Source organism: Nannospalax galili, unplaced genomic scaffold (assembly GCF_000622305.1).
Source record: "Nannospalax galili isolate Female #2095 unplaced genomic scaffold, S.galili_v1.0 scaffold641, whole genome shotgun sequence".
NCBI lineage: Eukaryota > Metazoa > Chordata > Mammalia > Rodentia > Spalacidae > Nannospalax > Nannospalax galili.
In genome coordinates, this window is record NW_008345311.1 from 714308 (window position 1) to 730767 (window position 16460).

Sequence of the window (16460 nt, forward strand, 5' to 3'; positions counted from 1 at the left end):
TACCTCTAGGGTGTTCTTATTGTACTCCTCTACAGGACTGTTGGTACTTGGTGTGGATATATTATGTGGGTTTTTCATGTTACTAATTTTTCACTGTGATTTTTGACATCAGGGTTTCTTTTTAGTTTCTGATTCTTGTGTGAGACTCAAGCTTTCCTTTGTTGAATTTAGTTCTGCTTCTGTTTGTAAACTTTATGTAAGTTTGTGGTTTACTTGTTGGGCATGAAAAGCTGGTTTGTCTAAGCTTCAGGTTTTCTCTTTTGATTTTAGTTTTTCATGTTACTAATTTTTCACTGTGATTTTTGACATCAGGGTTTCTTTTTAGTTTCTGATTCTTGTGTGAGACTCAAGCTTTCCTTTGTTGAATTTAGTTCTGCTTCTGTTTGTAAACTTTATGTAAGTTTGTGGTTTACTTGTTGGGCATGAAAAGCTGGTTTGTCTAAGCTTCAGGTTTTCTCTTTTGATTTTATGTTTGAGGGGCCATATGGCTTTCACCCTGGTGCTCAGGAGTTCCCACAGAGGCCCAATCCAGATGAGGATCGGAAGCTCTCATTTTCTCTTATGGTCGGGATCCCTCTAGTCAGCAGGCTCAGTACAATTTGGGAGGATTGCTAAGTAGTAGGATTCAGGACTTTCAGGCAGTCAGCAAAGGAGGTTGGTCTGAGGAATCCAGGTTGTGAGTGGGCAGCCAGTGATGAAGACTGGTCTCAGGTATGCAAAGGTGAGGCAGGGGAGGGAACAGTCTTTGAAGGCTCCAGGGCACTAGACTGAGGAACTGGGTTGGTCTGGGTGCAAATGATCAGGAAGTTGTGGGGAGTCTGGGTCAAGAGGATAGTCCAGAGGTCTGGGGTTCCAAGAAAAGAGATGGGTCCATGCCTATGCCAGGAGGAGTGATGGGGTGGCGGAGCTTGGAAGGTGAATGAGGTTGTGGGAGTCAAGGCACAGTTGGCATGCTTGACCTTACCCAGGAAAGATTCTGGCCTCAGGAAGTTAGGGGTTAGGCTGGCCAGGATGAAGGTTGGTCCAGGTATGGAAAGGCGAGTTGGGGGAGGAAATAGGTTTTGAGGGTTCCAGGGGACTAAACTGAGGATTTGGGTTGGTTTGGGTGCAAAGTATCAGGAAGCAGTGGGGCATCTGGGCCAAGAGGGTGCTACAGAGGTCTGGGGTGCAAAGAGAAGAAATGAACCAGTGCCTATGCTAGGAGGAGAGATGGGGTCAGGGAGCTGGGGGGGTGAATGAGGTTTTCAGCACAGGAGTTTCTATGACTAAAAGGAGATATGGACACTGAAACAACTAGTCTCTGCCACAATTTTTTAAGACAGCTTTATCTTTATTGCTTCCTAAAGACCTAAACCATTACAAAAAAGGTTTATTTTATGATTGATGGCCAAATGAAGGCTGACTTATGCATGGTGTTCTGACAATGATGGATTTCCTGAATCTCAGATTGTCTGGCACTTACTGGGTGTTCAATAACTCAGTTCAATTCTGACACTAGTTTCCTTTAACACAGACTGTAGAGTAAAGTCTCAGTTCTACACAACTACACTTGATAGATGTGAAGATCAAGGTCCAATACTTGTAAACAAAAGGGTTGTAATATTGGACTTCTTATATCTCTTGTCCCATCCTCCCCAGCACCTGATTTTGTATTTTGCTTGAATAACTCCTAGAATTCAAGAAAGCATATTAGTTAGTACTACTAGCTTATATAAGTCACAGCCAAGGAAGAAGCAAATGGAAGAGTTTCATAAGGCTGGGGATGGGGTGGGGGTGAGACATGGGCAACTTCATTTCATCTCCATCTCTGAATTACCACCTTCTCACCAAGGCATGCTCTCTGAACAACTCTTTCATTTAGGTTTTTCTTTCTTTTTAATTAATTTTCATTTAAAAATTGGCATAGATCTACACATATTTATGGGGTGCAGTGTGATATTTGGACACATGTATGCAAAGTATAATAATTAAATCGGGATAGTTGGCATTTCCAAACAGTTGTTATTTTTATGCATGGGGAAGTTTTGAACTCATAGATATTATAAAATCTGTCTTAAATCATTATCGACCGTAGTTATCCTAATATACTATAGAATACTGAAACTAATTCTTTCTTTGGTAACCATTATCCAGCTTCCCTCCATGCTACCTCCCCTTTTACCTTTCTTAGCAAATAGTTGATAGGTAAAAATGTTGGAGAGAGAGCGAGCATGGATGGAGGAGGCACCGAGGCACAGATAGAATTCTCAGTGGGATACAGCTTTATTTTGCACGGGACACGTTTCCCTCGGGGAAGGGAAAGATGTCAGCCCACGGGTTGTGAGCTGGGACTTATATATGGGGGCTTTAGGGTGTAGAAGGGGGGAGTGTTTGGGGGAAAAATCAGGGAGGGGGAAGCAGGAAAAGCAGGGCTTGTAAACCTGGCTCCGTTCAGTCTGCCAGGTAGGATTAGGGTCTGGAAGTGTTTACATTTTCCCTCCTAAGATAAGAGAAAAGCTGTTGTGATAAACAGCTTCTAAAATCTTTGGTTAACAGGTAGAATCTGCTTATCTTATCTTTGGAGATCAGAGGAAAGGCAGGCTGCTGTACGTCCCTGTTGGGGAGGGGGGAAGCTGCTGCTGTTTGGAACCCTAACAATAGTCACCACTAGTCTAATTACTTTCTATCAGATTAACTTTTTAGCTTCAACAAATGAGTGAGAATATGCAGTACCTTTACTGACTATATCATTTTCGAGCTTCATCTCCACTGATACAAGTACTAGATTGCATTCTTCTCTGGCTAAATGATATTCTTTTTTACATATGTTCCATAATTTCTCTATTTATTTGTCCATTAATGGACACCTAGATTGAGTCCATGTCTTGGCTATTCTGATTGTTAATTGTGTTTCAATAAACATAAAAGTACATACATGTCTTCAACATATTGTTTTAATTTTCTTTGAATGTGTGCCTAACGATGAGATTGCTAGATCATGTGGCAGTACTTGGTCTAATTTTTTTAAAAACATTCATGCTGTTTTTCATAATGGTTGTCCTGATTTCTATCCAATATGCAAAATTTCCCTTTCTTCCATATCTTTGCTAGAACTTATCTTTCACTTTTTTTTTTTTTTTCGTCTCTTTGAGACAGGGTCTCCTTGTAGCCCCAGCTGTCCTGGAACGCACTATGTAGACCAGGCTGGCCTCAAACTCACAAAGATCTGCCTGCCTCTGCCTCCCAAGTGCTGGGATTAAAGGCATGTGTCACCATGCCTGGCCCCACCTTTTTGATATTGTTTATTCTAATAGTGATGAGATGATATCTCATTGTGCTTTTGATTTGCATTTTTTTGGTGAGCAGTGATGCTGAGCATTCAAAAATATATTTGTTGGCTGTATATTTTCTTTTGAGAAATCTCTCTTTAGGTCATTGCCACATTTTAAAAATTTTTATTAATTTTTATCGATTTTTTTGTGTAGTTCATACAGAACATCTCAAACAATCTTGATCATTTTTATACCCCCATCTGCTCTCATAGCCTCCCCACTACTGAAGTCCATATACTCTGTCATCCCTGTTACTGCCCACTGTGTTGTCAGTGCCCCCATCTGTTGCCCAGTGCAAGTCCATCTGCTGAGTCTAGTCAGCCTATTTAGATTCCCTTGTTTTAGGAAGATCAGCTCTTCTTCATCTAGCAGCAATCAGTTGCCAACATTCCTTTAGATAAAATTGTGGTCTGCTGTTCATTTTCCCAGTTCTATGCTGGGATTTTGTCTGCCTGAGTTTGCATGGGATTTGTGTATGCTGACACCTATGCCATAGAATTATATGAGCAGGTTCCCAGGAATTTTTTTTCTATACAGTCATGCACATCCTCCCTGGCTCTTACAGTCTCTTTGCCCCCTCTTCCACGATGGTCTCTGAGCTTTGGGTGGATGAAGCTTAATAAAAGGGTCCTGTCCAAGGACCATTATTTAGCAGACTCTTGATCTCTACCTTTGGCTATTTGTGACCTTTTGTGTTCCTGGCCCTCCACTGCATGAGGGAGCTTCATTATTGAGAATTGGTTCCTTAGTGTCCTCTTCTTTATCCCTGTTCTGTGTCCCTTGAGCCTTAGGTGTAAAGGTCGCATTGCAGGTGTGTCCCTTACGCCTGGGATTTTCCCTGTTTTTTGTTTGTTTGTTTGTTTGTTTTTGTTTTTTTCTGGGGGCCCTGCAGAAGTCCCACCTCTGTGTGATTCCCCTGTTTTTTAATCAATTTGTGGATTCTTTGTTGCTTAGTTCCTTATATCTGATGAATATCAATCCTTTGTTGAATGATTAGTTTGCAAGTATTTTCTTCCTTTCTGCAAGCTATGTCTTTACTCTTTTGCCTGATGTTCTTGCAGTCAAGTTGTACCTATATTTTCTTAATTTTGTTATATATACTTTTAGAATTTCATCCAAAAGCTGTTTGCCTAGGGGCTAGTGACACATTGAGTGCTTGCTGTTCTTCCAGAGGACTTGAGTTTGGTTCACAGCACCCTGGTTGGTGGTTCACAAGTGCCTATAACTCTAATTCCAGAGGATCTGATGCCCTCCTCTGGCCTTCGTGGACACATGAATATATGTGAAATACACAAACATACACACATAAATAAAAATAAATCTTTAAACAATCTTTGTCTATATCAATGCTTTGAAGTGTTGGCATCATTTAGGCACGATATTAACATCCCTGGTCATTGTTGAGTTTACTGAATCTCCAATCCCTTTACCTTCCCTGAAATCAGGGTGTGGAGTGGGACTGAAACTTCATTGCTATTGCTGAGTCCCTACTTTCCAAGAATTATCTCATTAGCATACAGTTAGTTATAGTTGGAAATGGTTCATTATGAATAAACAAAGCCATTCCTGTTCCTCTGAAAATTCCAAGGGTTTTTGGACAGGAACAGGGGTCAAACACTAAATGTGCTTTTTAGTATTTCACAACTTGATACCACCACCAACAGGAATGGTCCTCCAAACCATTTTGGCCAGAAGATGCTAATCCTTTTCACCACACAGGTAGAATTACTTGTTCTCCTTTCTGAACTCCTGTAAATGCTCGTGTTTCCCTCTATTACAGGTTTTTGGTCTTGTCACTAGGCTCTCACTTTGGTCTCCCCTTGTCTCCTGGTCCTTGTGATTTCCAGCAGAAGAATTCAGAAGTGTAACACAGATCATAGTGTAGAAGACTGAGTAGTGGAAAGTGAAGCAGTGAGAACTGACAATGGCCAAAGGGCCTGGCTCTTTATTTCAGACATGCTTCTTAATGGTTTAAAGTCTCTGTAACAAGCAACCTTTCCTTGGGGAATTTTTTCTGTCTCAGTGACTAGCAGGCACACTTGAATTGACTCCAGCAGAAGAAGGAGGCAATGGTATGTCCTTGTTCTTCATCAGAAAGCCTTCTGCTAGATAGTAATCTTATAAGATTTAGGGACCCTGGAAAACAGGTTTAGATTATAATTAATGACCTGAGAAGTTTAGGATATCACATCTCCTTTCAGGGCTAGATAATGGCATAGGTCCCATTCCTCTGACCAGTAATTATTGTCCTGCTGTACCGGTTCTTGGTTTTACAGGTTGTTGATTCTGAGAGGAGTCCTGTTTGAATATCCTCCAAGCCTGGTAATATCTAACTAGCTGCTTAAAATTCTCACCCTGTGGTGTAAACATTCAATGGATTCAAGTTTCTATCCCTCCAACTAGAGTGTGAGCAACACACAGAACATATGACTGTTCTCTATACTCTGGCATTCACGCCTGTTTGGTGCTAATACTTCCTCCTGAAAAACATCTCGGGACCGGCTCCTCATGTTATCAACTGTATTTCCCAGTTCATGTGAGTTTCCTGGGAATCTCATCCTGCACTACTGTTGCCGAATCTGTGGTAGTGGTGAAGATCAAAGATTGGTTACAACAAAATAAAAAGTAGATTTGGGAAAAAGGTAGGTAGCCTTGATACCGTTTGTTTCATACAGCATGCTTTATATAGGACCCTTCAGTTCTTTATAATACACAGTTCTACTGAATACCTTTTAATGTCAATTTTCTGTGACTGTTATGATAAAAAATGAAGAAAAGCCGGGCGTGATGGTGCATGCCTTAATCCCAGCACTCAGGAGGCAGAGGCAGGCGGATCTCTGTGAGTTCAAGGCCAGCCTGGTCTACATAGTGAGTTCCAGGACAGCTGGGGCTACAGGGAGACCCTTTCTCAACCCCACCCCCAAAATGAAGAAGAACTCTTGTGAACTTGGGATATTAGACATTTTTATCAAATTTAGAATTTTGCTATAACCTTTGTATGTGGTGCATGTAATCAATGTTCTCTCTCCTTCCTTCCTTCCTTCCTTCCTTCCTTCCTTCCTTCCTTCCTTCCTTCCTTCCTTCCTTCCTCTTCCCACCCACCATCCCTCCATCCCTTTCTTCCTTCCTCCCTCTGTTCTTCTCTTTGTTTCTTTGTTTCTTTAAATATTTTAACACTGAAAACAAAATAACACTTGGAGACATCAGATGTAATGGAGTTTCATTTTTTATGGGCCCCATATATAAAGATTCAATCAAACACAGATAAAAAAATACTGAAAAAGAAGTTGAATCTATACTGAACATATACAGAATTCTTCTTCTTGTTACTATTTTTTTGTTTTTTGTCTTTTTGAGACAAGGTGGCCCTGTAGCCCCAGCTGGTCTGGCACTCTCCATGTAGACCAGGCTGGCCTTGATCTCATAGAGCTCCCCCTGCCTCTGCCTTTCATTTCTTAGAAGTTGCAAGATACTGGTATCTGGAGCAGGGTAATGAATTCTCTGGCTTAATTCTGTATCACTGGTACTAGAAAGCATTGACATAAGACTGTTGAGAAATTTCAATGGACTGCCTTTTTGGTGCAGTTCTCTTCATACAAAGAAGCAAAACTTAGCTTATGTTTTCACTGAGTTGTCTAGTCAAGATAGAAGGAGCGATCTAGTACACATTAACAACTAAAGTATAGTATATTATTATTTCAAGCAGAATTTTATTAGTTATATTTAACTTAGGCTTCATATTTGTTATTAAAAGCCCTGTGTCATTTCAAGATATTGAATACCACAAAGCTGGATCTGTGACATTGAAAAATAAGTCACAGTACAGTTCCAAAAGATTTGGAGGAAGCAGGAAGCTTAAAGAAAACTTCCTGGAGTTAATTGAAATTGCAATCTCAGGAAAAAGAAAGAAAAGTTTGAATCTAGATTTTCTTTTACTTATTTTTTATGTCAGCAAATTGTGACATTAACCCTCCCCTATGTAGGCTTGATAAGTAATTTCTGACAAAAATGATTATGCAATAGTCAAAACAACAAATGCCCGAAAAGCAAATGCCGAATTCTAGAAACAATTCTGAGTCTCTTTCTGCCTTCCTAACGTCAAATTAGAGAGAAACATTAAGCTGGGTGTGGTGACACATGCCTATAATTCTAGCACTCTGGAAGCTAAGGCAGTTCTGAGGATTGTGAGTTTGAGGCAACCCTGGACTACATGGTGAGACCCTGTCAGGAAAAAAAAATACAGAGAAATATTAACTATGAAATGAATACACTCTAAAGAGATTTTGAGCATAGAAAGGGGAAAGCATAAACTTTGTATTGAAGACTGGATAAATAGTCCCATGCTTAAACACCTTACCTCTGGTTTTAACTACCTATTTAATCTAAAATGTGTCTTTTGAATCTGAGAGATAGCGCCAAACCTGAAACTGTATTCTAAATCAAAGAAAATGATTTTCGTCCATTTTAGGGTTAGGTGGGTTGGAGAGTGGCTCTGACCTTAATTCATTCTCATTTTGGAATACATGATTGAAAGCATCTTGTCTACTCTGGGAAAATGTCAAATGTATTCTGACTTCTTAGGACATAGAGATTCAAACAAGGGCAGAAAAAAATTTCTGTGGAAACTTAAAGGATGAAGCATGGTTAGGTGTTAGCCTACATTTCTTAATTTTATCTGGGCTGAAATAAAATCATTTTGGTTATGTAAAGAAAGATTTGTTACATTTTCAGTGGAAAAGTGATATATGTCACTTATCAAATTTTAATTCTAATACCCAGGATTTTACTAATCAGAAGAATTTTAAACATCCCATATTTCTTTCTATCAACAAACTCACTTTACATAAGATAAACTGACTTTTTCTTGTTCATTTGTTTTGTGATGAGCGTTGCACATATATGCATGTAACCATCAGTGGCCCATAAATAGACATTTCCTAGGTAAAGTGCAGAGCCTGTTTTTGTGTGGGAATAAGTAAAAATATTCACTTTAAATTATTAATTATACACAATAATAATGTTTCATTACTGCATTTCATCCATGTGTATATTTTGAGCATATTTACCACATAGCCTTTTTCTTTGTTCCCTCTCTACTCTCCCATCCCCATCCTTTTCCTAATGGTCCCCCTTCTATACTTCTATTGCCCTTTCTTTCCTTTTTTCTTTCTTTCTTTCTTTCTCACCCTCCCTCCCTCCCTCCTCCCTCCCTCCCTCCTTCCTTTCTTCCCTCCCTTCTCTCCATCCCTCCTTCCTTCCATTCCATTTATAGGAATATAGGCACCTTACTAGTGGTTCCACCACTGAAGAAAACGTCCCTAATTTACCCACCTCCCCAGCAACCATAAAATGGATGACTTCCCAGGTCCCATTCAGCATTTTTTCCTTCTTTTTCCAGGTGCTTGGGATTGAACCCAGGGCCTTGCACATGCAGAGCATACATTGTAGCACTAACGTACATCCTCAGCCCTTACAATAATTTTTTCCAAGCTGACTCCCAAAGAATCTAAGGAAATTGTCCAAAGTTGCAGAGCTGCCTAAGAGAGCAAGATCCTAGGATAGAATCCAGGTTTTGTGATTCCCTGTATACTTAGCATTATTTTTCTACTTAAAGTATTTAATACTCAAAGCAATGATGCCTATTCATAGTATATGCTGAAAAAAAATTAAACTGTTAATCATATACTTACCTCCACATTATTTTTTGATTTCTAGTCTGGTGAGTCACATAGAAGAATAACATTGGCATACAAAAAGGCTATATCAGGAACTAATTAAAAAGGAAAGTCATTCAGATATAATTTCCTCTGAATTTTTTTTTAGCAAATATAACCTTGAGTGCTGACTTGTTTTGAATACATTTTTTTCCATGATAGTTGGTACTTTTTGAAGCACAAGCTAGAGCTCCTCCTACATAAAATAAAAGCTTTAGTTCTAAGGTCATTTAAAACCCATTGAGCTAAGAAGCTGTTCCTTGAGGCAGACTTCAGTTTTCAGAAGAATTTGATTACAACAGGATACATTATTCACATGGAGTAAGTCTGGAACTTTTATTTGGGGATAAAGTTTGTGGGTAAAAAGTAACCTGATTTGAATAATTTCTAATTTTTCTTTCTACATCTTTGCTTAATGAGCTCATAAATCATTTTGTGCCTAACTTTTGAATTAATTGATATAATTTTGGAAAATAGTGCATGTTTTGAATGAAGGCAAGTAGAATGTACTGGAGAATTCATATAGCATGGATAATTCTGTTGCTTAGTTTTACTTATTTTCTCATTAGCCTTTATTTCTTATAACATCTTACCTCTTTTTAAACAAAAGTGGTACTTTGGAAAAGCTTGATTTTTAGAGTTTTCTGAAACTATTTTCCATGTGATTACTTTATAATAAAGTAGAAAGTTCCACTATGAAACAAGTTTTCTCTCTTAAATCCAGAGATCTTCACAGAGGCCCCTTATGATAAATGATTTCATGCCATTTGTTTGATGTTTTGATTCAATTCAGAGAATATGCACATCTTCTGTACATATGACTTCACTTCTTTTTTGGGGGGGGGTTTGTTTGAGACACAGAGATCCACTTGCCTCTGCCTCTGCCTCCCAAGAGCCCAACTGCTGGGATTAAAGGTGTGTGCCACCACACTCAGCGTTGGCTTCATGTCTTTATACATACTGATTACATGTATAATAAGGTGATGAAAATAAAAGTTCAGTGTCACCAGTTTTACTCTGACATGTGCTTGCATCTTAGATATGGAACACTTGTTTTCCTCTGCAAGAACAAACATTAATAGTTAACATTGAAATAATGACGCTCTGTACACCATAGTCACTTAGAATACTTCCAGATTAGTTTTCTTTTTGGATATTCAAGATGGTACATTAAACAAGGACAACAAGGCTTACCATATATTTTTATTAAATTTCATTAAACTATAGACTATTACAGAGAGTTTGAGGCACAAGAAGAGTATCAACATACTATTATTCATATTATTGATATTTTTATTGGGGAGAGTACTAAACTAAGGAACAAGAAAACAGGCTTTCAGTTTTAGATCTTGACTGTATAGCCCTGTTACATAGAAATAGACAGCCTAGCTTTCTTTGTCTTAGCTTCTTCACCTGTAAAATAAGCCAGAGAGTTGATTTGACTTTCTCTGCTATAAGGAAAGGTAATACTGTCAGAAAGGATTACTTAAACAGTGGGATAGCACAAAGCAAAGACAGACTATCTATTGGGTTAGTCTTTATTTTTTAATATTTTATTATTTTTATTTCATGAGTGTGAGCGTATTGCCTGCACGTATGTAAGTGTACCCGTGTTATGTAATGCCACGGAGGTCAGAAGAGAGCTTCAGATTCCCCTGGAAGTGGAGTTAAGGACAGTTTGTAACAGCAATGTGGGTGCTGGAAATCAAACCCTGGTACTCTGCAAGAGCAGTCAGTGCTCTTAACTGCTGAACCATCTCTCCAGGTCTTTATTCTTAAAACAACAATATTCTACCAGTAAATGAAACTGCTTTCAGGATTTTTTTGTTCCAACTTGGAGGAGATGAGGTGGGATTGGTTTTTCTTTCCTGTGTGTTTTTTACTGTCTTCAAGGAACTTGTAGGAAGTGGTTTCTGGATATCTTAGAAGCAGAAGTCAACCAAAAATTGAATTATTGTGTGTATTGTTTCAAGAATGTTTTACATAAACTTTTGCATTAATCATTTCACAAGTTGCACGATGGCAAGTGTTATTGTTTATGTCCTATTCATAAGAGAAATGATATAGAGAGAGCTGAAATATCTTGCTCAGATCTAAGTGCTTTGAAATCATGCTTTAGATTTTTTCTGTGAGATCAAAACTTACGTTGTGGAGATGTATAATGTGCAGGGTCACAGTTGGATTGGAGTTACCGATATAGTATGATTAGGTAGTAGAGAACAGATGCCTACTTATGAATATTATCTTCATTGGATTGCAATAGTAATTTTGAAAAAGATTTTACTTCTAAAGTCATTACTTTGGATGAGAGACATTTGATCATTTTGATTTCTTTACCAGTAGGAAGTTAAGGAGGGTATTTTGACACCCCTATGAGGGTTCATGTATGAAATCTTTTATTGCTGAATACCTTGGGAGGCAATGTAGAAGAAAAGAAAGTTCAGACTTTTGAACTAATGCTGACCTGGGATTGAATTCTGATTGTACCATTTACTAGCCCTTGAACTTGAATATGATCACTAATCTCTTAGACCTTTAGTTTCCTCTTGAATAGAACATATATGTATAGTCACTTATTGAAATATTCATGAGGTATGGAGCATATGCTATGTTTATGGATAACCATATCTTGACCATGGAAGGAGAGATTAATGCTCTTCACATTTTAGAGATGGGAAACTAAAGGTTAATTTAAGCAGTGTTAGACAAATATGTATAATCCTTGACCTTACTGAGTTTATAGCCCTATGGAGTAAATACTAATTAGATAATTTCATGAATTAGTATAAGATTAAAATCATGATGTCTCTAAAGAAAGACAGTCTATATTTTGAATGCATGAAACAGGGGCCACACTGCAGCTTGTGAAGGTGACCCCAGAGCTGAGATTTGAAAAATAAATTGGTACACACCAGGTCATCCATCTATGTGTCCTTCCTCAGATTAATCTGAATTCCTTTCAGATTCTTTAAATATGCTTTGGTGTCTGTTGTAAACTGATTCGTTCTCTCTCTCTCTCTCTCTCTCTCTCTCTCTCTCTCTCTAATCTGGACTGATAACTCCCATTGCGCTCCCTCTCCCTCTCTCTCTCTCCTTCACCCTCTCCCTCTTTCCTCCCTCCTTCTGTTCCAACCTTATGCTAAGAAAGTACTGTACCATTGAAGCATGTTCCCAGCCCCTTTCTCTCCTTTGAAGCCTCCTACTCAGCTGATACACATTATTCCCATGACATAACCTTGCCTCCTTCAGGTGTGCCTGAATCTTTTATCTACCCACCTTCTTGTGCTTTACAGAAAAATTCATTTGCATCAACTCTCGTACTTTTTGTCCTGTCTCAAAGGAAAAATTTCACCTTTAATCTGCTGAAGTTCAGCCTTTCCACTGGTGTTTTAGATCCCATGACATCTTTCCTTTTTTAAAAATATTTTACTTGGGGTTGGAGAAATGTATGTAAGTGCACCTTTGTCATACAATGGACACGGAGATCAGAAGAGGGTGTTGCATTCCCTGGAACTGGAGTTATGGACAGTTTTGTTAGCCACCATGTGGGTACTGGGAACCGAACCCAGGTCCTCTGCAAGAGCAGCCAGTGCTTTTAACCACTGAGCAATCTCTCCAGCCCTATCTTCTTTTCTTAAATATTCCTTTTCATAATTTCTCCTTTCTTCTGTATATTTTATTCCTTCTTTAATTTGAGTTCTTTCCAGAGAGGGGAGAGAGAGAGAGAGAGAGAGAGAGAGAGAGAGAGAGAGACAGAGACAGAGAGACAGAGACAGAGACAGAGAGACACAGAGAGAGAACTATTAGGTAGGACCTTCAGGCATAAAACTCTTTCAGTACCTACTTATAATCCTCAGGATTAAGTCTACAGTCTTTGAACATGACTCAGAAGGTATGCTTATGTACATCTTATACCACAGTCAAAGCAACTCACTTGTATAGTTCTGAATGTGTCAAGCTTTATCTATCTCTGCATTTGCTTAATCAATTTGCATTGAGAACAAATTACTCTGCCTAACTTGTCAGCTTCCCTTTGGCAAATTCTTCTCCCTCATCTGTTATATAGCTTACTTCCCAATTCCTGGATCCTTCTACTGGACCACTACTCTCAAGACCAGATTGAGTACCTGCTTGTCTTCTGCATTTCTGAGTACTCACTTATTTCCTAGAATGTATCATATCTTAAAATTGAAGATTGCATGAATCCAGGCCACAAAGAAATACGGGTATGCAAGAAACTTCCACTGTATAATGTTTATTAAGATATCTTGTACTCAAAATTCTCCCAGCAAACTAAACTATACAATTTTTAGCTAACAATTGAGCACTCTTTTGAGTTATACAAATATTTGAGGCCTTAGATGATCGTCAAATTCTGATGAGTTTCTTTTGGTTACAGATCATTAATCTTCCATTGACTTCTTGACATACACTTTAATCTACAATATTGTCTCATCCTGGAGTAGCCTTTTTATATTTTTCAGTGGCTGCTCCTATGTTATGCTTGGGAGGATTGAATCATTACTAAGATTGAGGTCCCATCTGCCTATGGTTCAGTACACTCAAGGAAATGCATCTGAACTTTATATCCCTTCCAGATCTTTATAACCCTTACCAGATTTCTGTATTCTTTTTGGCTTAAATATATGTCACTTTTTTTTCTCTCTGTATCCTAGAAAGACTTTCATCTGTTCTCACAAGACCTTCATTGACATTCCCAAGCATGATTTCCCAAGATCTTGGGTTTGGTATTTCCAATTTTTACTAAATAATGAGCGCCTTTAAAAAATATTGTACAGTTTCATTCCCTAATGATTCAGCACAGAACACAGAGAAGATGTGCATAACTTGGTCTTGAGGAGCTACTGTTATCAGAGTTGTGAGGCTCAAAGCATGGCTCTGGCAGCCCTAACAAGGTAGGCTTGGCCAACTGTCCTCAATAGGCCCGTTATAGAGACAAGTAGCAATGAAGAACACTAAAAGGAGATTTATTCAATGGTGGCTACATTAGCAAGAGGAGCAAAGAGTTCCAATGATCCTGCCAAGTCTGCCTTAAGTGCCCTTACTTGATGTATAGATTTAAGCAGAAGGAAAGAGGTACACATAAGTAAACAGCCCTATACAAGGTGTGAGCCTGTCCATCACTAACCTGCCAATGTCTGGGCTTCAGTATCTCCCACAAGGTGGTCTGACAGGTTGTCTGAACCATGTAAGGTTTTCAGCCTTTTCCTTCTCCCAACATGAGATTAATGGGAGAAATTCCAGTCTCTTGGGGACCATTGTTTCCAAAATCTGATAGTACAAAGGAAGGGCACAACTATCTCTTTAGAATATCATCATTCCTGCCAGGACAGTTACACTAGCAGAGAAATCATACAGAAGGATGTAGTACCTCAAGTAAATTTCATTAGTAATCTATTAATGACAAAGCTTCGGAAACCTCAATTGGTCTTAATAACACTCGATGGACAAAGACTCAGGGATAAAATGAATTTCCACTTCTCAAAATCTCTATGTAGGAGATAAGACTGAAAATATTAGCAGGTTCCAGAGAGTGGAAAGCATTTTCATCCTAAGTCTTTTTATGTTCTTTTTTGAGAGACTGCATCATGGAAGTTAAAGACACAAAGTCAAAAAAGACACCAGGTGATTTTGAATCTCAGCTCTATCACTTGCTAATTTATGAGACTCTCTAAGACAACCATGTAGTACATCTATGCCTTGTTACCCTATTAGTCACATATGATAATATCAATATATATCCCCAAATGCTATAGTGTGTGGATTAAAATGATGTAGATTAAGAGACTCAAAGTAGCTGTGATTCTCTCTTGTGAGCTAGAGCTCTGGTCCCATCCTGGGCATTGGAACTGTGTTCTGCTCACATGAGCCTGGAGCTTTGGTCCCCTGCCAAGAGCCATAGTTCCACATTCCTCTGATGGTAGGCTGTTGATCGAGCAGAGTAGAGCATGGAGGACTTCCTGATGTTGGGCAACAGTTTCAATCTTTTCTTAGTGACTACATAACCTATAGCCCCCTCCCCTGAGGTCCCAGTTTGTACATGGCAGAGACTTTGCCTCTTGTTCTGGCGATAGGGGTGGCCTCTGTTATTTACAGATTCTGGACTTAGGAGGACTGATTCTCTGGAATCCCTAAGGCCCAGCTGTGGTCTTCGTTCCATGCGTGGTTCTGGGTATCCAGGCCTTGATGTTGGATCTCTCCCATTACCAGGAGCAAAGATGTTTTCCATTACTTTATTTTTACTCTTCTACAGTCAAAGTGTGCCTTCACCTATGCCCTAACTAAACTTCTAGCAATAAAAATCACTGTCTGGGAAGTGAAAATAAGAAATAGAAAGTATTACAATAACTAAAGTAATATAATTCTCAAACTAAAAGATGTGATTGTATCTTAAAATATAAATGTGAAATTCTATGTCTACCATAATTTTTGAATATTGTTTACTAACAAAACTGTACTATCAAGTTTCAATAATAGTGTGAAATTTGTCACTGTTCTTATAATGTGTATGAGTGTATTGCTTGCATGCATGTGAGTGCACCCATGTCATACAATGCAGCGGAGGTCAGAAGAGGGCTTCAGATTCTCCTGGAACTGGAGTTAAAGACGGTTCATAGCCGCCATGTCGGTGCTGGGACTTGAACCCTGGTCATCTGCAAGAGCAGTCAGTGCTCTTAACCACTGAGTCATCTCCCCAGCCCTTGTATTAAAATATTTTTTACTTAAAATATAAATCAAAAAAGAGAATCAATGAGAGCTGCTTAGAGAACCAATGGTACACCGTGAGCACATTGAATGGCAAGTCATCATCATCATCAATCATTTTGTAGAGCAATGGGAGAGTTTAGAAATATTTGAGTTTTAAAAAGTCATACCAGCTATACTGTGGAGAATGGCCTGAATTTATTTTGAGTTGAAAAATGCATCTAGATGTTATAGTAGTTGATCAGTCAAGGGACACAGAAGGCTAGGATTATGGCATGGCAGGAAATATGAAGTGATATGGATGGAGCACATAGGTACTTATAGAATATAATCTTTAGTATGTTGTATAAAGTCATGAAATAGTGGTGAGGGGTAAATAAGAGGAAGGAATATAGGCCAACTTCTAGGTTTGTGACTTGGAATGTTAGACTACCATTAATAAAAGTGGAAATGAAGATAAATTGCTTTAATATTTTGAGTATTCATAATCCTCATGCATCTCATATTCTCTGAAGCAGACAAAACTAAATTACCTCATCTGTAATATTTTTAAAAGCGTGTATCAAAGGATTATTTTTACATTTTGTGACAATGTCCAATAAGAAGGATTTAGCACTGCTCTTGGCAATACATGCTCTTTTCCATGTTCTTTGATAAGTTTGTTATTTATGTAGCTTTGAAAAACCATATTGAGAAAAATCCTTCAGTG

General features: G+C 38.6%; 1 protein-coding gene across 3 annotated transcripts in view; it reads left to right on the top strand.

Annotated features, from left to right (window-relative positions):
* Il13ra2 (interleukin 13 receptor subunit alpha 2) overlaps positions 1-16460 on the top strand; it is a 65156-nt gene that overhangs the window by 14564 nt on the left and 34132 nt on the right. The window contains exon 1 of one of the 3 annotated variants that reach the window (XM_008841566.3): positions 9251-9346. The exons of the other annotated variants lie outside the window; for them this stretch is intronic. The gene's annotated coding sequence lies outside the window, so the exon portion shown is untranslated. Of the gene's footprint in view, positions 1-9250; positions 9347-16460 lie in introns of those variants that run through there. 3 annotated transcript variants of the gene reach the window in all.